Source organism: Heliangelus exortis, chromosome 2 (genome assembly GCF_036169615.1).
Source record: "Heliangelus exortis chromosome 2, bHelExo1.hap1, whole genome shotgun sequence".
NCBI lineage: Eukaryota > Metazoa > Chordata > Aves > Apodiformes > Trochilidae > Heliangelus > Heliangelus exortis.
Window position 1 is genome coordinate 144,912,019 of NC_092423.1, and position 22,872 is coordinate 144,934,890.

The following is a 22,872-nucleotide window of genomic DNA, read 5'->3' on the forward strand; positions in this document are numbered from 1 at the left end:
GTCACTGGAGAAAATTTAATCACATCTAATTTTAGCAGCCAGGGAAGTGATACTGGATGTGCTGTCTTCATTGTACCAGTACTGTAGAGACAGGCCCTATTAGATGAGCTTGTCTGATCATTTCTTGACCCAGAAAATGTGCAGTTCCCCCATGTCTCCGCCCTCCCAAGCCCTCTCCTGCTATTGCTGCTGCTAGGTTTACACTCATAAATCACACTTATGTTAGTTGCTTGTTCCTCATGTGATTTGTTTTAGCTCGTTAAACAGGAAGGAAAATTACCCACCAAAACTAGAATAATGTTCTATTAGCTTTTTATCAGAAGCCAAGAAACTGGATAGATGCTTGAATTGTCTCAAAATGCAAGTTGAGTACACAGCAAGAAAGGGAAGAGGACTAGGTGGTACAGGACTTCTCCTTTGAGCATCAGAAACCACTTATACCCTCTCATGTCTCTCAGCTACATTGCCTATCCTTGACTGATCATCAAAGCTGTTAGCATAATCACTTTACCTGGTTACTGAAGACAGCAAAAAATTCTAAATGACTCTTTTTGTAATTACAATCCTTTATCAAACAAACAATAATCACTTCAAACATCTTATAACTGCTTTTCTAGAAAAGTAATTTTTCTAGTCACTTAACTTCACCTCTTCAGGGGCACATGTTTAGATGGGAGCTGTTCAGGGATGAGCTTCATCTGGCTTCCCCATTATGCATGTTCAGCTGCTATCTTGACATTACCTCCCTGCCAGCATGTCTCACCTGTCTCACAGAGGTGTTATGTGATGTAATTAGTTTTATTATTACTTCTATTACCATGAAACCAAGCTGACAAAATGAGACTGATTCCCCAGGCTTTACCATATTTTCTTTCCTGAACTTTTAGGTTATTTTAGCATCTAGAACTTTCTCCTGTGTTTCTTTCTTTTTCCTTTTGTGTCATTTGTTTATTGTGGTGTTAATGCTTGATGACATATTCTACTATATCATATTCCACAGCTGGCTTGAAAACAAAAGTTACTGAAGAAGTACTGCTATTAGTGACTCTCTTCTCTCATTTTAGGTAAAGAAGAAGCAACCTGTTTTTAATTTTTTCTCCCACCTTCTGCTCCCACCTCCCCCCCCCCGGAGGAAACTGAGCACAACATACATACATATTTTGCAATACAAATACAATACATTGGAAAATACATGATTTATGTAATATTTTGATTCAAGTGAAACCCTGGTTTTGTCACATACTCATGCAGGATTTAGATGTTACCACACTGAGCATTTTTATGCTTAACAGTGGCCTGTTTTCCTCCAGGAAACAAATTCACAGTCCCCAGTTGCACAGGTTCACTGTCCTGGGAACAAATGTGAGTAGGTGGTTCACGTAGGAGTGGCAAAAGGCATCAAGCTGAGCCAGTCTGTGCCTGCCAGGTGTGTGTTTGAATTGTGCCTCTTAGAAATGCAATCTGGGAAAAAATATTGAAGTTTCTACGTAAGTGCTTCTGCAAAATTTGCACTTTTGCACCTCTGGGCGTGCACGTGTAGTAGTGCAGAGATTGGTGTACTCACCAATAAAACTGTGTTGTTCCAGTACTCAAGGATTGCAAGGGATTGCAAACCCAGCTTTCTTAGATCCTAAAAGAGTGCTGCAGATTGCTATCTCTAACTCAGGCTCCTTAAATTAGTTTATTTACTGGGAGCTAGTCCTTGGTTTATTTGATTTATTGAATGCAAGATGAGGAAGCATAGAGGTATTAACATTACCATACTGATGATCTAGGAGAACAAAATAATGGTAAATGACAGGTGTGGGTAGGCTGCTTATTTTCGAGGTCATGGAAATTATAAGGGGAAGAGCTCTGAAGAGGAAAAAAGAGGGAAAAGAAATCAAAACCCAAGGTGGAGCAAGTTATTTGACCAGGGCTGTTTGAGATGTCTGTCAAATAGGTGATCAAACCAGCTAGGAGTAAGGCACTAGTCCTGTCACTGCACCATGACAGTGTCCACCTTATTCCTAATGTCAGGGGAACATGAGTACTTTCCTTGCCACTGAGAAGGGAACACCTAGAAGGAAAGAACATCTTCTGACCATCAGGAGCTCCTTTATTTCACCACTGTATATTCTCCCTGTGACTTCAGTTAATCACTCCAGTTTATCTTCCATGCAGACAAATGAAGGACTAAAATAAGACTGTAACAGCTCTAAGGTCTCTCAAAAGCCACAGAAGAGACAAACACCTTCTGAGATAGAGATCATTGGTGGCCTGAACTCACTAAAGCTACAGAGAACCCAGGAAAACATTACCAGTGCTAGTGCTTCACCTCATGCACAAAGCTAAATATGAAAAATTAAGGACTTTTGTCTCCATGTCTGCAGTATTTTCACATGTGAAAATAAAAAGAATTTTATTAAAGATTGCATGGGATTTGAACACTGAGGAAAACCAAATAAATATAATTTTCTCTCATTTATTTACAATTTTTTTTAACAGAGATGAGAACACTGGATGTGTTCACTACTGACTTGCTATTCTATTGAGAGACTTAGGCAGCTGTGCCAGTGAAGAGCCTTTCACCACAGCCTACTATAGCTCCTTGTCACTGCCTCTCTGCCAACATGTCCCTTTGATCTTTCTTTGAAATGTAGCTGCCAAAATTACTTCAGTGTCCATGAGCCAAGTTAACAAAGCTATACTATTTTTAAACTCACCTGTCCCATTTTTTACTGAACTGGGTTAAATCAGGATCAAGGAACAGCTCAGCCAGTAGGTCAAAAGAGCTTGTAATCTTTCTGAGAGGAGCAGGGATGATGGAGAATGGGAAAGTCTAAAAGTGGTATATCATGGCTAGAACAGGACATCAGAAAAGAGCCCAGAATATTCTGCCTGTGAATATATCATCAACAAGATCACTCCTGGACTTTCAGTAGGATCATATATGTTAACTTTTTTGTTCAGGAATCTTTCTTTTCCTTTACACACCTTTTGTCCAAGATAAGAGGTATTGTGCTGCAGGGATATGTCCTGTTTTGAGCTGAACTAGAAGTAATTTTCTTCATGGCAGCTCATAGCATGGGCTCATAGTTTTGGATTTGTGTTGAGAAGAGTGTTGATAATGCAGAGACATTAGTGGTATCACTGAGCAGTGCTTACACACAGTCACAACCTTCTCTGCTTCTCATCCCACCCCACCAGTGAGCAGGCTGGTAGTGCACAAGGATTTGTAAGAAAAACGGATGTTACAGCTGACCCCAACCGACCAAAGGGATATTCCATAATAAAATATGCCATTCAAAGCTCAAGGAAGAAGGAGGAAGGGGGGATGCTCAGACTGATGGCATTTGTCTTCCCAAGTAATCATTACATGTGATGGAGCCCTGTTTTCCTGGAGATAGCTGAACACCTGCCTGCCAAAGGGAAATAGTGAATAAATTCCTTGTTTTACTTTTCTTGTACCTGCAGCTTCTGTTTACCTATTTAACTGTGTCATGGCTTGACCCCAGCTGGCAATTAAGCACAATACAGCTGCTCACTCACACCCTCAGGTCCTTCTCCTCAGGGCTGTTCTCAATCCATTGCCTACCCAACCTCTATTTGTATATGAACAAAGTCTAAAGTCTTGGCATGTAGGTTGCATCATTATGAATGGACCAAATTTGTTTTCTGCTGCAAGACTGTTAATGAAATGCTTCTATACCTTAGCAGTATCACTTAGGACAAGCAAATATTTTACCTCAATTTGAGCTTGTTTCATAAAGGAAATACTTTTCAGTCTCAGGCTTTCTGACACAATCATGCATGTCTATAGATAGACTATACAAACACTAATACTGTCTTTTGCACAAACTAGGACTGAAAATAACTCCCCTGTTCTTGGTCTGAAGACTAATTAATTTCAACAACTATAATTTACACAATGGCCTTGAAATCATCCTGCCAAGAGGAGGTCAAGGACTTAATTAATCCCCAGTTGACTTGAACAAGGAGAAAGGTTACACAAAAGCAAAGAGCTTTCAGTAGCTGATATACCTCATGCAATTTGATTCAGTTTAATTAATTTTTTTCTCTTCATCTGGTTAAGTTTTGATATTCCAGAAGCTTATGTTTATCTAGATCCATTGTCTGTTTAGACTAAATATGATAGAAAATACTGTATGTTGATGATATTCTGAAACAATTTTATTATTCTAAAGTAGATTTTGCCAAACTAGTAAGAAATTCTTTTCCTTCTGAATAAAAATACATGTTGATATGGTAATGTGGAATGATCATTCAACTTTGAATGTGCATCTTTTTATTCAAGTTATATTTTATGGATAAGTAGATGCTGATGCAAAAATTCCTCACACGGAAAAGTGGAAACAAGCTTATATTTATACCAGCTGAATTTTTAAATAAATTGTAAATAACATATCAGATTAAAAAAACCAGAAAAAAACAACTCTATTAGATAGTTAAATCAGATAATTAATCCAATTTATAACCAAGATACATTAACAGAACTAACAACGGGATGAGTTGTAAGAATACTGATTTTGTATGAGGGAAGGAAAGGGAAAAAAGTAACCATTTTTAGCCACAACACAATAGGAAACTTTACTTCTTTAGGGACTGAAAAAATGTAGAGCAGAGAGAGAATTAAGCACATCTAGAGCATGTTCCAGGGCTTCTCCTTCAAGGCTGTTCTCCCTGGGTACCGCCTTGACCCCATTCTCTGTGTTTTATGAGATATGATAGGATCACAGCCTTGGATGGTAATCACACGATGGCTGCTATGCAAGTTCTTGTAGATAATATGCAAAGCTTTCCTCTAATTGAGTGTGTGTCACTTGCCCTTGAAGTCAGCAAGGGGTAGATAGTTTATTTTGAAACACAACACATTCTTGAAGTCTGAGTACTTTGCAGCTCTCATAGTGCAACCCTCTCACTCTTCTGCACAGTCACAGAACATGTATTCCCTAACACAGGGATTTATAGAGGCATACAGTTTCCACAGTAGTATTGATGCCTTTATTTTGACAGAATAAGATCACCTAAAGCAAAGCAAGGGACCCCCAAAGGGCCGGTTTGCAGGAGAGGGCAAATTATTCATGGAGAAGGTAATGAATGATATTTTTTCTAAATAAATACTCATGTTTCTGTAATGTTACTTCTAATGTTGCTTCTAATGAACATTGAGAATCTGAGTGATTTGAGGATACCATTTTAGTTTTACCCCCCAAGTATCCTGAAGAAACTGCAGTCTGAGTATTATTTATAGTAAACACAAGTCTTGGTGGAATAAAGCAAATAATAAATTACATTATCCCTGTGTTAAGTCATGAAATAAGAAACCTGAAAATGTATTTTTTTTTAAACCTATTTTAAACCTTTACCCTGTCCAATGTGGGCAGGCTGCTATTAGCAATAAAGGATATACTACATTATGAACTGGTTACTTTTTGACACTGTGATAGAGAAGATCAGCCTGGAAAATTTCCCCTAAGGACATGGATATTTTGCTGTGCTTGGACAATGCTCTGTGTGAGCATTAGTTGTCAGAAGTTTATTTCTAGCACTCCATGCCAACATGTTAACTTCTACTGAAGAAGTTTCCTAAACTGAAGTAGTTTCCTAAAGAGCACCTCAGAAGAGGAACCTCATACAAGAGGTGTTCCCAAGCTGCAAAAAACCAGAAGCTGCTATTCCATCATTTTCTCACTGTGGGATGAAATGTGAGACCTACTCCATAACCTTGTGTGCTGGCAAGAGATCTGCAGAAGAAAGAACAGGGATGCAGAAGAACAGTCTCAGGGATGTAGTTCTGTCTCTTGAATGAACTGCTCCAAGAATTTTTCTCTACCACTAGTTCCCTTCTGGTCTTAATTCACAAATAAAAATGATGCAGTGGTCAAAACTTTAGATTTGAACAGCAGGGTTTAGTTCCTTGCTGGAGCTGAAAGCATAAATACGCTACTCTTAAGGCACTTGCAGTCTGGCTTTAGACCTTAAATCTTTTTTTTCAGAATGACTGAATTTATAGCAGTTCTGAGCAAAGTACATTAGCCTACAGAGAAAACTAGTGTTAAATTACCTTGGTATTCTGAGGCTGTGTGTAGAAATATCTACAGAACACAAAAGTTATTTTGGGAAGATTCCTCACTCTGTTAGGATAGGGCACATCATACATTCCCTTCAGAGACATCTGTATCTGAGCTCTCTTTTATGGTCAGTGGAAATACATAAGCATTTTTAGTGTAGGAGTCCTTTCATCTTACAGGAGATACAGAATAGGGAAGATGAATTGAAGCCATTTCTTTCCATTTGCTATATAGAGAGTTCTCTTGACCAGCTCAGATGGAGAGAGCATTATTACAGGAGTCTAAATTAGGTGAGATAAATCCCACAGTTCATGAGTTCTTTTTCTGTCTGCAAATAGAAATAACATTTTCCTGAAAGGTACAGGCAAGATAGATACAAAATATTTTAAAAATTATTTCTTTTTCAAAATGCTTTAATATTACCAGTGTAGGTAAGTGCATCATCCTGTATGTGCAAGAGAGAAATTACTTAAATGTAAGTTAAATGCTCAAAGGCTGGAAAGCTGAACATACACACACCCTCAAAGCCCTGAGACATAATAAAATCCAATGAGGTTTGGGGGTTTTCTCGGTTTTCTTTGGAGACATGGTTTTAGCAATACTACACTCAAAATTATAGGATGCCACAAAAGTGTAAATAAGAACTCCTGTAAGATCAGTCAGAGAACTGTAAAATACTGTGAACTACCAGTCCTTTATATGATCACAAATTTTAAAACAAATCAACAAAAAAACCCCCTCCCTACTGTTGTAGTCCTTACTCAGAACTAACCTTCACTTTATTTTGCTATAGGTAAAAAGTATTGCTCTTCCATCTAATTCACAGGGATTCTCAGGAGACTATATTGAACTAGGTATCCTTTTTTTTAAAATTAAGTGGATGCTGAACAGGAGACTCTAAAAATGGCAGAAGAATAAAGCTGCAAAAAAGCTGCTTGACTTACGGAAACATTTGAGAAGAGACTTTTTTTTTTACATGTTGAGCTCTGAACTCATTAGCATGATCCTTGGTAAACTTTTCTGACCCATATTTTAGTTTGCACAAGACTGGCACAACTGCATCTCTCATTATATCACATCAAATGAGTCCCACTGACATGAAATAGGTACCAGCTCGTTAAAAAAACAAAACAAAACAAAAAACAAAACTAAATTCTTTCAGCTGATGTGCAGGACACGTCTTGATTACTGATACCCTGCTCTCTAAAACTATGTAGTCTTGTCTTTGACATGCAGTCAGAGACACATAAAACCAGAGAAAAATGATTTTCCTTGGAAAAATGAGTTTGCCAGATTGAGTAAACAAATTATTTTAAGAAGACTTTATTTTTAGATATTATATTACTTATATTACTTTATTTTTAGATATTATATATTCATAGGAAACATTTTAATAAGAAAATTAATCACTGTTTAATTACAAGGAACAATGTATCACATATTCTTTGCCCACATGCAGTGTACAAGAGAGGGAGCAGATCTATACTTGGACAAAGTCGGCTCGGGACTTTGAGACCCAAGAGGGATCCTACAGATTATGTGGAGTGTGGATTAACCCTGATCTCACCATAAAGCCATATAAAATGATGGGAAAATCCCACCTGGTTTTTGGGTAAGGCTGTGTTAGAAGTTTTCCTGGGACAAAGCTGCTTCTTTTCAAGGAAGCAAATTCTCTGTGTTTTTTTTTTTCCCTCTGAGGAGAGAAAGGACAGCTTGGGATTCATGATCTGTTTGCATAATAAATAAAGATCATAGAATCACAGATTAATTTTGATTGGAATAGACCCTGAAGATCATCAAATCGTACAATAAACCTAAGACTATCATGTCTACCACTAAACCACATCCCTAAGTACCAAGTCTGCATGACTTTTAAATAATTCCAGTGATGGAGACTCAATCACTTCCTTTGGCAGCCTGTTCCCGTACTTGACGACCCTTTCAATGAAGAAACTTCTTTTAATATCCAATCTAAACTTTGCTGGTACAACATGAGGTAATTTCCTCTTGTCCTATAATTTGTTAGCTGGGAGAACACTCACCTCACTACATTCTCCTTTCAGGGAGTCATAGAGAATGATAAGGTCTCCCCTCAGCCTCCTGATGGAAATTTAATAACAAGGTAAATCTTATTAATAATAAGTAATAATAATTAATAGTTAATTAATTATTAATTACCCCAGTAAGTGTTGGTGGGGGTTTTTTTTGTTTTCTTTTGTTTCTTATTTTATAATTTCTTTTTGTTGTTGTTTGCTTGTTTTTTTAATAAAAGATAATCTGAAATCTCATGTCTTCTTTATAGTTTTAATGTAGCTGCCTAAATCCTAACTCTGGGTATTGTAGACTAAAATCTGAATTGTCTTGAAAGCAGTGCAGGCAGAAAACAATAATGAATGAAAAGTAAACAGCAAGATGAAATATCTAATCTGCACAGATCTTCAAAACCAAAGTGTAAAGGCTTCATATACCCTTGTTCCTAGAAGACACAGTCCACAAAAACCAGACCATCACACTCCCTTGCTTCCTTCTCCCAAACTTCAGGTCACCAAAAAAACAACTAAAATATTCTGTGTATTGTCTGCACATGCAATTGACTTCAGAAATGTAATACTGATGAGAACAAACTTGCATCTTTCTCTCAACAACTTTAGATGTTGCAATTTGATATGCAGAATTCACAATAAATTCCTAGACCCAAGCTGATGTAAAATATGTAGTTTAATTTAGTTAGATATCACATTCTTGTAATTCAAATCATCCCCTAGTGATAATAACTAAGCGACTGCTCCTGGCATGGTTCATCTTTCCAACATCTCCTATACCAAATATCCCTGTTGCTTGTTGAGGGTGGAGTGTTAGTGTATTATTTGAAAAAAAAGGCTTTTCTCTCTTTATTTGTAGAACAAACATCACTGAAGTAATTCAGAAGTGCTCTAAAATCAAGCATTATTTTTGGTCTTGCATTTTATGTCAATGTAATGTAACTAAAATTCCCTTCTACTTCTGGAGCAGAGTATATTGGAGTCCTCCTAGACTTCATGCAAGATGTAAAAACTTAATGGAAATAAATGTAATTAAGATACATATATTAAGAAGTATTAAAATATATTTCTTTGCTATCTGTTCCCTGTGTAAACAGCTGCTGGATGATCGTTAATAGTGTATAATATTTGTGTATTTTTACATCAATCAATATTTTAATCTTCTCCTTCATTCCCCAAGTAGCATTTGAATCTCTTACTACTTTGATGAAGGTTTATGGACTAATGCCTCAAGCTGCACTGGACTCCCTGAAATCTCCTTTTGCCCAACTGCCATGAAAGCAGGTGACTTGAGGAGAGGAAAATACCTCCCATTGACAAAAAGTCTATGAACAGCATTACTGTACAACAGAAAATCCACAAAGGATGGGGTAGGGACTTAAGTAATTAAGCTTCATTAATTCCACTCCTTACTGAATGGACAATTTATTGCCTCATCTCTTTACTGGTCACTTCTTATGACCTCAGTATGACTCTTCTCCAGGAATCATAGTTTCTTAGGCTTAACAAGACTTGGATATTTACAAAAAAAAAAAAAAAAAAGAAAAAAAAAAAGAGATGTGTTTCTATCTATTTATAGAAGAAGAAACTTTCTAAAGCACTTTTAAGTGCTCTATATTCATTTGGTAAAGTTGAGAATACTTACAGTAGCAGGCTTATTGTGACCCACTGATCATGTTAAAAAATCTTTTCTTGGTAAACATTTTATTTAGTGATGCAAAAAAAAAAAAAAAAACACAAAAAACAAACCGAAAACAAATCCACAAAGCCAACAATTTCCTGTCAGTTAAAAAACTTCATCCATAAATTCAAAGAGAGACCTGCAAAAAAATCTTTTACATAGACAAATCTCTGATGCCAACAGGATGGTAACCTGCAGCTCGATGTGCTGCATCCAGGTCCTGTTACATCACTGTGTACTGGCAGACTGTCTCCCCCAGGCCACTGTTTTAAGACCTTTGTTGGGTTTACAATATATAGCTTCAGCTTCCTGATGGTGCTTGTAGCCAAGATGCTGGGCTCATATGTTTCAGGCTTGTACATCAGAGCTGAGAATACACAGGGGAATATGTCCTGGTTTGGGCCAGGATAAAGCTAATTTTCTGTCTTGTACTTTTGCTTTTAGCTAAGTCTCTTGTAAGTAGCTACACTTGTGGAAATTAACAGCAAGTCTCTCAGACAGTGTCTGCTTCTAGGACTGATAACACTTCATGTTTATAGTTACTGCTAGAGACTGGTGTGCAGAACCAAGGACACTGCTCAGCTCTGAGGAATATTTTACCCTCCGTAAGGAGTAAAGAGGTCCCACCTGCAGCCCTCCTTTGGGGAGGAATGGACAAGATAGATGCCAGAATTGACCGAACAGAGTATTCCATCCCATACATGTCATGCTCAATATAAATTTGAGGGATCACGAGCATCAGACCCTCATGACAGCATAAAAAAGCAAATTAACACCATGGGGTTTAAGAAGTCAGGGAGAACCATGGGAGACTTGCTAATGGCATTGTTAAAGCTTTGTTAGCCAAGCCAAGCATTATCTCCACAATAAATCTGTGCTTCCTGACAGTCACTGATATTCACCTGTCTTTGGCTTGTAGACTCTCAGCTGCAAAAGCTGTTTTAGCCAAACGTGATCAGTAATCTGGATTCACATCTCCAGCTTTGTCTGAAGATGTAGACAGTATAGATAAGGTTTTATCAGCCAATTTCTCCTGTTGTTTCAGCCCCAGAAGGCAGATTTTGTTTTTTTCCCGAAGGTACCTGAATGAGAGGGCCTGCTGGAGTGAGATGTGGGGAGGCTGGGATGGGAGAAAGGTATTACAGCAGGATAGAAAAGTTAAAGGTGTGTGTTTATTGTTGGGAGGATGTCAGGTATTGTCTGTGGGGCATTTTCATTCCAGGTCATTGACAGCAAAAACTCTCACACAGAGCAGCATGTGACAAATTGATTTTCTGTGCAACTTTCAGCTGACCTTTGAATACATGATAAGTCAAACCCACAAGAAAAGATTCCTTACTTCCTTTAATTTTCCCTTTTTTCTTTATAAGCTGCCTCTGAAATGTCTGCTCAGTACTGTCTTATTTTGGTTTGATCAATTTTTTAAGAAAAAAAAACAACCTGAGTAACAGCAAATATGACTTTTTAAAGTGAACTCTAATTTCTAAAAGTATGTTATCTCTGATTCCCTTACTTCATTGTAATTCACTGAGAAATAATATATGTTTAAAAATGATGAATTCAAACCCACCCAAATAAAATATTTTACTGAGTCAATTCAGTCATTTCTTTTACAAGAGAAATGCAGTGCTGAACAGTGTTCTATTCATAGGACCTAGTCGTGAAGTTCAATAAAAGATGGTTAAATTAGATAAGCTACAGTTTTGGCTGATTTTATAATTGTCCTTCTGAGCTTTTAAAATGTATTTTGTATTTAGCTTTCTACAGTTTCTTTTTCTTCTATTACAGTAAGAAAATTGTCCTTTAGAATCATTAAATGGTATTCTGAACTGGGAAGCATGAATCCTAAAAACTTGCAGCCTATGAAGAGTTTCATTCCAAAGACATAACAGAGAGTCTATGAAGACAGTTTTTGTACACTGACAATTATTCAGCAGTTCTCCTTTTCCTCTCTACACAGGAGTGCACTTCCAATGCTAGAGACCATAGTTATGACCAAATATCTGAGATGGAAAATGCAGCTGCTAATAATCTTGGGAGAATAATGTAAGGAAATTGGGCACTTGGCTTCAGTTGGGGAACTAGAAGAGCTCTTGAAAAAGTTGTGTGTTTGTTGTTTGCTTTGTTTGGGGCTGTTTGCATGCTCTTGTTTATGTTTTTTAAAAAAGGAAAGCATGGAACATTATCATTGTGCTAAAGCAATAAAAAATCAAAAAAACCCCAAAAAACTGTTTGAAAACCTCTTGTTTGTTTGTTTTTTCCAGGAAAACAATCAGTTTTCTGGACTGGATTTCTGTTTCCCAGGTTTCCAGTGGAGGAAGGAAAAAAGAAAAAATGCATGGTTTATATAAAATGTTCTTTTATTAAGAAATAAAAGTAATTTAATAATTAAAAAAACAAAAATGTACCTTTCATACTGAAATTCACTCAACGGTAATAACAGGTTGGAATTAAAAAAAAAAAAAAAAAAAGATTTAGCATCTCAGTAGACTTAAATGCATCAGAAAAATAAATGAGTAAATATTTGTGCTCATTTTAATGTTTGCTATTTGTTAATATCTGAAATCTTTATGTCAATGTTTCCTATCTGAGGAGCGATAGCTACTAAAATAGAACATGTGTACACTTCAGAAATTTAAGGATCTGGATGCATAAGGTAGAGACAAATAATACCATGGCAGTTTAGGAGGGTGCTCTTCCTGGCCCTGATTTGACACTCTGGGGATCACACACCTCCAGTTCCTGCTGAGTCAGTCAGCCCCAGGCAGGAGTTTTAGATGTGCTTGGCACATCTAAAATGTCAGCAGTCACTCATATATTGACAGTAAACACCACCTGTTCCACATTGCTTCCAGAATGCAGTGTTAGGCACTTGCGAACTTTCAGATTTTTGTTTTCTGTTTGAATGCTCTATTCTTCACAGAAATATCATATAACACCTTTATTATTTTTTGTCCAGAAAGCATGGTTTTGCCTTTAATTCATTTAGCATGCATTAAAAATATCCTCAGAGACAAATATATAAGGCAGCACTGACCCAGAGTTGCCAACTCAGCAGACCAGATTGGCCATTTCTCTATGATTTGATCTTTAACAAAATTCAAGATCACCAGTTTAGTTATGAAAACATAATTAGTCCTTACTTTGGTAACTAGAGTCAGGAATGTCTTATCCATTTATTTATTGTAGTGAGTGGAGACATCTACTCCTCCTTTTGAGCACATCATGTCACTCCTCCAGGAGGAGAGGATGCAGAGATTGAGGATTAGATCCCTTAGGCCACTGATACAGCTTGAGAAACTACTGAAAGAAAAATTCCTGTTTTATCTCTCGTATCATGGTTCCAGACAGGTACCAGAGCCAGCACAGGAGATCATAGGCTGGGAAAATGGGGTGGGTGAGGCAGCATAGGGAGGAAAAATAGGTTCATTCTCCTTTTCAATTATTTCAAACTGTTAGCTGTGCTCAACCCATCTGCTCTTACTCCATCTTGTTGCAGACTTTTTATCCCTTGGTCATTTGTTAGCAACTCAAAATTATCCCTTTCAGTGAAAAACCTGAAATTTAGGGATCCTAAGAAAAGTAGATGTCCTTATTTATAAGAAATGTGGGAAGGTGTGAGAAAGTTATAACAGTAGTAAATAGCAACTGCACAAATAACAGCTCTGACAATAACCAGACAGTAACAAAGATTGTGTTGTTCCCTGGGGCTGCTCTAAGTGTGTTACAAGCAAACATATTGAGAAAAATGCCTGCTTTTTAGATAGTGTCTTAAACCAAAACATCTTTGATGAAATATTCTTTTTTCCCATCAAATCCCTTTCTCTTTCAAAATAAGAAGCTTCTGTTTCTGGCCAGAAGAAGGGACCTTTCCACTTTTTCATTTTATGAGAAATTTCCTGTTCAGTTCCTTGCTTCAGATAATACCTCCAGTCTCTAAGGCTATCTCTAAAGTGGCTGGAATGGCTCAGGAAAAAGGGCTGATCAGTCTCTAGAACATCCCAAAGCTGCAACAGCTCAGTGACCTGGAGAAATAATGATTGCTCTTTCAAAGATAGCTCAGACCAGATGATGTCTGTGTTTAAATGACAAATGGAGAGAGAAGTCATTTTTCTGTGGCAGACAGCTTGAACTTCTTGGCTTCTTGAGTTTCAATGCTTTGCTGAGTACAGATAAAGCCTCCTGACTATGAAGATAAGAACAGCCTTGATGTGAAGAATCCATCTGAAGATTCATTCCCTGCACTCTGTTATAATCTGATTCAGTTCCAATCTCTACAAACCAAACTTCTTTCAAACCATATGAGCTGAGCCCTGTGAAGTTCAAATAGCTCCTCTAAGGTTCAGTTCTAACAATTTGCTTTCACAAGGATTCCTGACACTAAAGAATCTCCACAAATACCCAGCATTATCCGATAGTGATTAGGATTATCTTTAATTATCCAAGTCTGTCTCATCAAATATTGGAAATATTATGTGGTAAGGTTTTGGTAGCAGGGCTGTCAGAAGACACCAGAATCTGTCCCCATGTCAGACAGAGCCATCAGCTCCACCATGAACCCACCACTGGAAAAATTTGGGGCAAACAGTGACATTAGTAGCACTTCAGTGATAACTTATTTAAGAGAGTGAAAAATGCTGCACAGCAGCTGTGAGAGGGGAGTGAGAAAACATGAGAAAAACAGTCCTGCAGACACCCAGGTCAGTGAAGGAGAGGAAAAAGTCCTTTAGGTACCAGAGCAAAGACTCTCCTGCAGCTTGTGTTGAAGACTATGGTGACACAGGTTGTGACCCTGCAGCCCATGGAGGACCAGATATACACCCAGCAGTGTGGGGAGGACCCCATGCCAGAGCTATGGATGTACCCTGAAGGAAGCTGCAGCCCATGGAAAGCTCTTGGAGGCTACAGGCGGGTACTGTGTCTTGTGGAGAAGGTCCCATGCAAAAGAACATTTCCTCAAAGAACCTGTGGCTGTGGAGAGGAACCCACACTGAATTAATCAGTAGTAGGACCCACACTGGAGAATTTCATGGAATCATAAAATTATTAAGGTTGGAAAAGACCTCTAAGATCATCAAGTCCAACTATCAGACCAAAACCACCAGCTAAATAAATCATGTCCTCAAGTGGTAGAAGGACAATTGCTACAGCTCTGCAGAAGAGTCTGATCCCAAAGAGCAGCTTCTCCATGAAATCACAGAATCCATTGCTGGTCTGGGTTTGAAGAAATCTTGAAGCTCATCCTGCAGGACTGTACTCCATGGGAGGAACTTGTCTGATGTGAAATTTGAGATGAAACAGTTTGGAATTGTTGATTTTAGGCCCTCTACTCAGTCAAGGAAACCCTCCAACACCCCAAAGCTCAGTAAAAGCAGGAGAACAGGGATAAGATTCTCCTCACTGGAATCTTAACTATCCGATCTAAAGCAGTCACCACAGACTCCTGAAAAGGATGAAGAAGGGTCAGCTACTTCCAGATTCAGCCTATCCTGACATACATGGCTAAAACACAGAATAGCAACAGCCCTTAAGTGGTTCCAAGGAAGGTCTAAAGCTGGGAATTTCAGCTCTGAGAGAGCTGTCACATATACATGTATAGCTAGCCAAGAATCCACTGGACCCCAATATCCAACTATACTGTGATTTCACCCTCAGAGATTCCTCTGGTTCCAGACCACACCACATACTCCCTGACTACTCAAACTTTAACACATGTGCACACTTACACTTGCATCGAGTGGTACACAGGGGTTTCTCTTCCCTGGCCCTATCCCAAAGGCTTCTGCTTGGCCTCACTCATTCCTGTCTTTCCAGCAGGGAACATCTTGCCTTGGTCCTGATCATGCTTTTTATCACCCAGAGCCCACACTCTGTAAACCCATTTCTTACAGAACAGAGAACTCCTCAACCAGGATTTTTTTTTAGACAGGCATTTATTAAGTGTACTGAGAAGCAGTTATTTACACATGACCAATCCTTTTTATCCCCTTTATCCCAATATTTTCACACAGTAGTTCCTCTTCAATATCCCTTCCTTTGGCCAAATAAAACCTGTTCAATTCCCAAATCCTTTTCCTTTGCATCCCATAGTGTGTCTTATATTCCCATCCAGCAACCTCCTCAGTCCCAGGTGCTTCAGCATTGACTCATGTGAGTTTCACTCATGGGTTTCACTCCTGGACTGAGATTCTCCTGAGACCAGAAACTGTGTTCCTTCCTCTGAGCCCTTAATTTGTGTTCCCACCTGTCTTTGTGCAGTTGTGCTCCTCCGGATTTGGACAGTCAGGCATCTGATGGGCTGACCCCTCCTGGGATGGACATTGGAGCAGTCAGAACAGGGTATTATTGGGAATGCCTCTCCTGCTTTTGTCTCTCTGTGTTCCTTTGTGGGTGTGCAGATGAGTTTTTATCACCTAACCAGAATCATGATCCTTTTAAATCTCCATGGTGGGATTGGATGGGATGTAAAGAGCATTAGTTGATTCTGCACTACACACTGAGGATCAATACTCTAGATGTCTGTACTTTAGATAGTTCAAGCTACATCAAAATAAATCCATCCCATGTTCAAAGTGAGACATTGATGGGAGAGGACAGGAAAACTGAGAGAGGAAATCAGGAAACAATATAGTATAAATAAGTATTTTCAAATTGTATCAGGGAGAAGACTCAAAGGAATATAAAAAATTGTCTGGAAAATGCAAGAAAAGAACCACTTTCTGTGTTTTTCCATTCATAATATTCCATAAACAGTGTTAAAGAAACACATTTAGCAAATATAAGTCTTCTGATTTAGTTTGCTCTACTGATAGCTATCAGTATAAATAAAAAATATGCAAATATTTGTGTAAAGAATTATATGGCTCCTAGTAGATGTTTCTAACAATTTCAGCAACTTAATGTGATTTTAACCTGAAATTATTAATTTCTTATGAGTAACAAATCATAACTGATGATGACTTAGCTTTATTTCATTAAAATTTATTAAAGGACTTCCTAATCCTAAGGTAGAAAACCACATAGAGAGCTCAGAAAAAAAAAAAACATTACAACACTGTTTTTCACTTATTTTAAACTTTCATGGACATTTTAATGCCCTGAATTACATTTTCTAATAAACATTTTACAAAGGGAGCAATGTGCACTCCTTGGTCAAGAAGCAGCTTTCCTTGGCAGTTCTCTATGATTTTATATTGCACTAGCACTAAAATCTCTGTGTCTGGCAACAGGGCAACCCCTGGCCTCAGAACTACCTTGAACATCTGGGGGTGGGTAATTCATACCCCAGGCTCTCCTCAGCCACAGCTCCTGGAGGAAATATCCCCCAGCTGTGGCCTGGGGCCCTCCTCCTCCTCATCCTCCTCCTCCTGTTACTCGTCCTCCTTCTCCTCCTCCTGTTACTCGTCCTCCTTCTCCTCCTCCTCCTCCTGTTACTCTTCCTCTTCCTCCTCCTCCTCCTTCCCCTTCTCCTCCTCCTCCTCCTCCTCCTTCTCCTTCTCCTTCTCCTTCTCATCATCATCATCATTGTCATCATCATTATTGTCTTCTCCCTCCTTCTCTTCCTCCTCCTGCTTGCTTCTCCTCCTCCTCCTGCTCCTCTGGCTGGTACCTGCTGGAACCATCTGTGTTGGGCACAGGGCAGCCCCAGCCTCTCCTCACACAGACCAGAATACAATTAAAATTATAAGGCCAGACTCTCAGTATAAGTCACTGGGGAGGTCCAGATTTATTTCAGAGAAGTATCTGTCCTTTTCTGTATAAATGTATTTATTTCTGTTTACTAAAGGCCTGGTTTTGTGTTGTATCACAGGAGAAATTCCCATTATTTCCAAAATCCTTTGAGTCAGCTCTAGAGGACCAGACTGTATGCTGTTTTCTTGCAACACAATTACTTTCAGTCATATTGCTCGTCCTTCTTAAAAGAAGATGCCCTTTGAGGAAATTCCCATATGGGACAAAAAATCCAGTCTGTTTGTATCACATGCCAAGTCATATAACATGTCAAATGAATGTATGTCTAGAAAATCTCCTGCATCACTGCCTGTACTTTAGAGATGTTTAGGACTGACTTAGTTGTGACCGTGCATCTGCAAGTGTTGTAAAGCAGACTTTTCTGTCACGGCTCTGAAGGAGATTTGAATGTCACAGCATTTATCAGCTATGCAACACATACCATCCCTATATTCCAGACACACTAAGGGACACCTTTGTCTGCTTCAGAGCTTTTTCAGATGGCTACATTTGAAGCTGTCACTGCCACCGTGGCTCTAAAAAAACCCCTCCAAGAAGAGGGCAGTTGCCCGCTCCTGCAGGACCTTCTCCTACGAACTTCACCCAAGTTCCTACTCATGCAGACATCTGCTTGGAAGGAGAAGTTCCCCATTCTTGTGCAAGTGTCTGATATTTGCCTGTCAGATGGCATGCAGGGCAATCAAGGAGAGGTGGTTATTCTGCCCAGCAGATATGTGGTGCATAGTTATTTGGCTTGTGGTGACACAGGGCTGCCACTCATGTCACTCTGCCACAGTGAACCACTTATCTTTAGGTGTTCACCTGACTGCAACTGAGCCCAGCAAAACCAAGCACTAGAAGGGTAAAAAGAATAAGACTGAATGTCCTGGTTTGGGCCAGGATAAAGGTGATTTTCTGTCTTGTACTTTTGCTTTCAGCTAAGTCTCTTGTAAGTAGCTACACTTGCTGAATTTAACATCAAGTTTCTCAGACAGTGTGTGTTTCTAGGACTGATAACACTTCATGTTTATAGTTACTGCTAGAGACTGGTGTGCAGAGCCAAGGACACTGCTCAGCTCTGAGGAACATTTTACCTCCAAGAGGAATAAAGAGGTCCCACCTGCAGCCCTCCTTTGGGGAGAAATGGACACAAGTGCCAGAATTGACCAAACAGAGTATTCCATCCCATACACATCATACACAGTATAAACTTGAGGGATCACAAGGGTCAAGCCAGCTTCCAGCTTCCCGCCCTTCCTGCCTTTCCTGCTTCCCTTTCTTCACCCATTCCCTGTTTTGCTTCGGCATCCTGGGAGGATTCCATCCATTCCTCTGCCTGTGCTCCTGATCCATGCCAGCCTGAATCTGTGTGTTCCTGCCTCCAGCTCCCCACTGCTGCTGACCCCAGGAGTCCAGCCTGGACTTTCCCAGGGCTGCCCTGCAGCCTCAGTGGGGATGTGAGAGTTACTGGGGGGAAAGGGAGGAAGGAATGTGGGATCAATTTTCCTGTATATTTGTATATTTGTATATATTTAGTATTTTTTCCTATTTATCATTACTGCTTCATTAAAGCTTTGTAGTTTAGTTTCCAACCCATCAATCTCTCTTCCTTATTCTCTCTCCTTTCTTTATCAGGGAGGAGAGAGAGATTAATAGAGAGCATCAGTTACTTGGTTTAATTGCCGGGACAGCGTTAAACCATGACACTGAATTGTAAAATACAACAAATATTAAAATTTAACCCTTGCAACTGCTTACCTGTCTTATTGGTGATGGTGAGATATCTCCATTGTTGTTCACTGCCCACCCAGGTACCCTGCAAGTTGGAGGGACTGATCAGGAAAGTCTCAGCATCTTACCTGTGCTAATGCTTCTTGAAATGGGAAAAGGCCAAAAAAAGCACTTATTTTGTCATTTGTAGAATGATGCCAAGTACAAAGTCAAGCCCTTAGCATCCTTTGGGGGATAGAGATTTTGAAGGCAACTCAGTGACCAGTTCACTAGAAACATATGGCATATGAATGATTCAGGAGGGATATGGGCAGACATTTCAGCACAGTTGCAAACAGTAGAGTGTCTCATTATCACTTACCAGTTCCACTGTCTTATATTTTTTTGCATTCAGTGAGTTGCAACATTGCTGTACACCCCTGTTTTTCCAATTAGCAAAATTTTTAAAAACTTACATAAATTTGTATCTTTATTAAGATATTTCTGTTTAACTAAAACTTGAAAGTTGTTTTTTTTCTTCATTCCACATGCTTTACCAAAAATGGCAAAAAGGCAATTTATACTTATGTTTAGTTTTGTAATGTTTAATTTTCAAATGGGTTTGATATTTCATTTTCTGTTTCTTTTTTTTTCTTCTTTAGTCTTTTTTTTTTTTTTTTTTTTTTTTTTTTTTTTTTTTTTATGGACCAGAAATATAGGACGAAAGGCAAAAATGGAAAAAAAAAAGATATGAAAGTAGCAAGAAGATAATAAAGAAGATGACAAAGCAATAAATAAAAACATTCAAAATAGTACAACTAAAAGAACTGTTTGAGAAATAAGATTATATATGTATATACATATTTTAAAACTGGGATCTTTGCACTTCGTACAAAACCATATAGATGCTTAAACTCCTAACGCTGATGTGAGTATATAGAGTTATAGTGCTCATGTTAGCTTCTAAAAAATCATTTTTAGATTGTTTCATTAATGTCACAGCATGTAGCACAATTAAAATTAATAAATGAGCTTAAGTTAGTGTTCATAGGAGATCAGGTGAGCCAGTGGTTATGTTAATATTGAAGATTATTTTCCTGCTTTGTGTATATGCTGGATTTAAAATAAAAGGATCAGGTATTCACAGCCTGGCTGAATAGTTTCTACTTCAAATGCATAGCTTTTCCTACACCTTATCATGTCTGTTTAGTAAATCAAGTAAGGGAATCCTTCGTATTATGACTTTGGGAAGTAAAATAACTCTTTCAATATTTCATGCATAGCATAAACTATTCAGTGCACCTACAAAGTTTGTTGCAAGACACCCTCCAAGCAGTCATTCTATACAACTTGTACTACACATCACTGAAATGTTGTTTTCTGTTGCAACATTCCAACCCCATAATTTTCAATCACAAGCACAGTGACAAATGTAACTTTGGGGATTCCACATACATAAATCAAGTATCATGCTCATAAACTAGGCCCCCTATACCTTATTCACCTCCATATCTGTAAGAAACATGGGGATAGGCTAAAAGAGAGATAAGGTGAAGTGAAAATGTTGTTATTACTTTCACAGACTCAATAAGTCTGTAAGTGCTTCCCGGGCTCCTCCTGCTACCAGCATACACTCCAAACTCTCCCTCTCAAGATCAGGACTGCTGTATGTTGCCTCCTTCATTCAAGGAACTCAAAGTGCTTTAAAAGACATCAGTTTCAAGGCCCATTAAAATCAGCGTGCATCTTTTCCACTAATGTCAAGAGGCTTTTAATCAGACTTTAAATTACTCTCCAGTTTCAACTGAGTTCTGAGTTCTTTTTTTCTCACAAATGCATTTTCCCTGCTTGAATCTCATTTCCTGCCTCTCCTTCTAATCTCCTTTTTAGGCCCCTTCTGTGGTTTCTTACACTGTATTTTGCAACAGTTCCCACCATAGTGTCCTCTGCAAGGTGAATTAATGTTCTCTGTCTTCCAGCTCATTAACAAAAACACTGAGCACAATCCCAGGTGAAAACTGCCCATGATACACCACAGCCACACTGTAAGGAATGAGATGCACTCCCTTGTTCCCTACAGGATTAAACAGGTTCTCAAAATCCCTCACTCATCAAAGAAAGCTCATCAAGCTCATTCAGTTACCTTTGTCTCTCTCTCAACAGAATTAGCTCTTGATACACAGACACACATATAGATATAGATCTATATTTCATCTTCCAAACTTGAGAAAGAGAATGAGAAAAGGTAAAGGAATGGGTCTATGTAAAAGCCACATAAAAGTTATTGGATGAACATATAAAAATATATTTAATAGCACTGTCATATTACAGAAGCCTGACATATTTTTGATTGAATCCAGCCCTCATTTTCTATTTCAGTTCCATCAGTTAAAGATGCCACACTCACAATAACTTATGGAAAATAAAATATTTATTATATCCTAACTATTGCAGGTAGAGAACGTTCTTTCTGTCTGTGATATTTATATACTTTACATTCAGTTTTGGTCAGATAACAAATCACATTATTATTTACCACATTCCTCAGATAAAATTTCTATGGTACAGATAAAACCTGCACTTTCTTAATTATTTATTTGAGTGGGAGAGATATATATGTTATTTTGCTGAGCCGTATCAATGCAAGCAACACTGATAACATCCTGACATGATGGAGTAGTTGGCACCAGGGAGGTTTGGGAGGATAGAAAGGGCATCATGGAGGCAATGTGCAGGTATGTATGAAGAGCCAAATGGATACACAGGTACAGAGGGGGTCTCTGCAGGGGTCAGTAGCAAAAACCTGGCATCAGACAGAGTAACCTTCAGCTTTACTGCTGGTAGCATCAGCCAGCTTGGTGTGAGCAGCTGCCTTGTTTATCTTCTGATCATCTGAATTTACTGAGATGCTGAAATAAATATCTTTGTACTAACTATGTGCACTTTATTCAGTCAGTCCTGGAAGAACTTCCTATATACCATCAGAAAGGGTAAATCTGGATTTAATCTCTGCTATCCACCTCATCCATTTCTAATTTAGTTATATGGTTATTAGATGGGTTGTGTAAGTGGCAGAAAACCAGTCCCATGATGTAATTATATTTTAAAATCCAAGTAATAGTAGTTACTTTTATTAGCAGTAACAATTATCATCCCTCCTAGCATAGTCTCAGATAAAGAAATTCCCTGTAATGATCTTGTAATGACAGTTACATTCATGTCATATTGACACAATTAATAGATTTAATTTAAAAATAATTATTAACTGCTTCTTCATTGAAGAAGCGTGAATTTCTCTGCATCCACATACTTGTACCCAGTGATCTTATCTCATTATCTGGTAAATATATTTTTCAAAAATGTAACGATAATCAAATTCCAGGTTTTACTTTTTTAAACAATGCAAGTCTATAAGATCATTTAAAAATAAATAAATACATAAAATAAATAAAAATTAGCTGAATGAAGGATTAGCAGGTTTTTAGAGACAGTTACCATCAGCTAGTTTGGTGTTTAACAACCAAACCTTGGATATACACCTTTGGACAACCAAACTGAATTTAGTCTTACTTTGATTTCAGTTGAAAAAGAGGTTTATATCTCTTGTGTTGTTTTTCTCCTTTTCCATCATGTC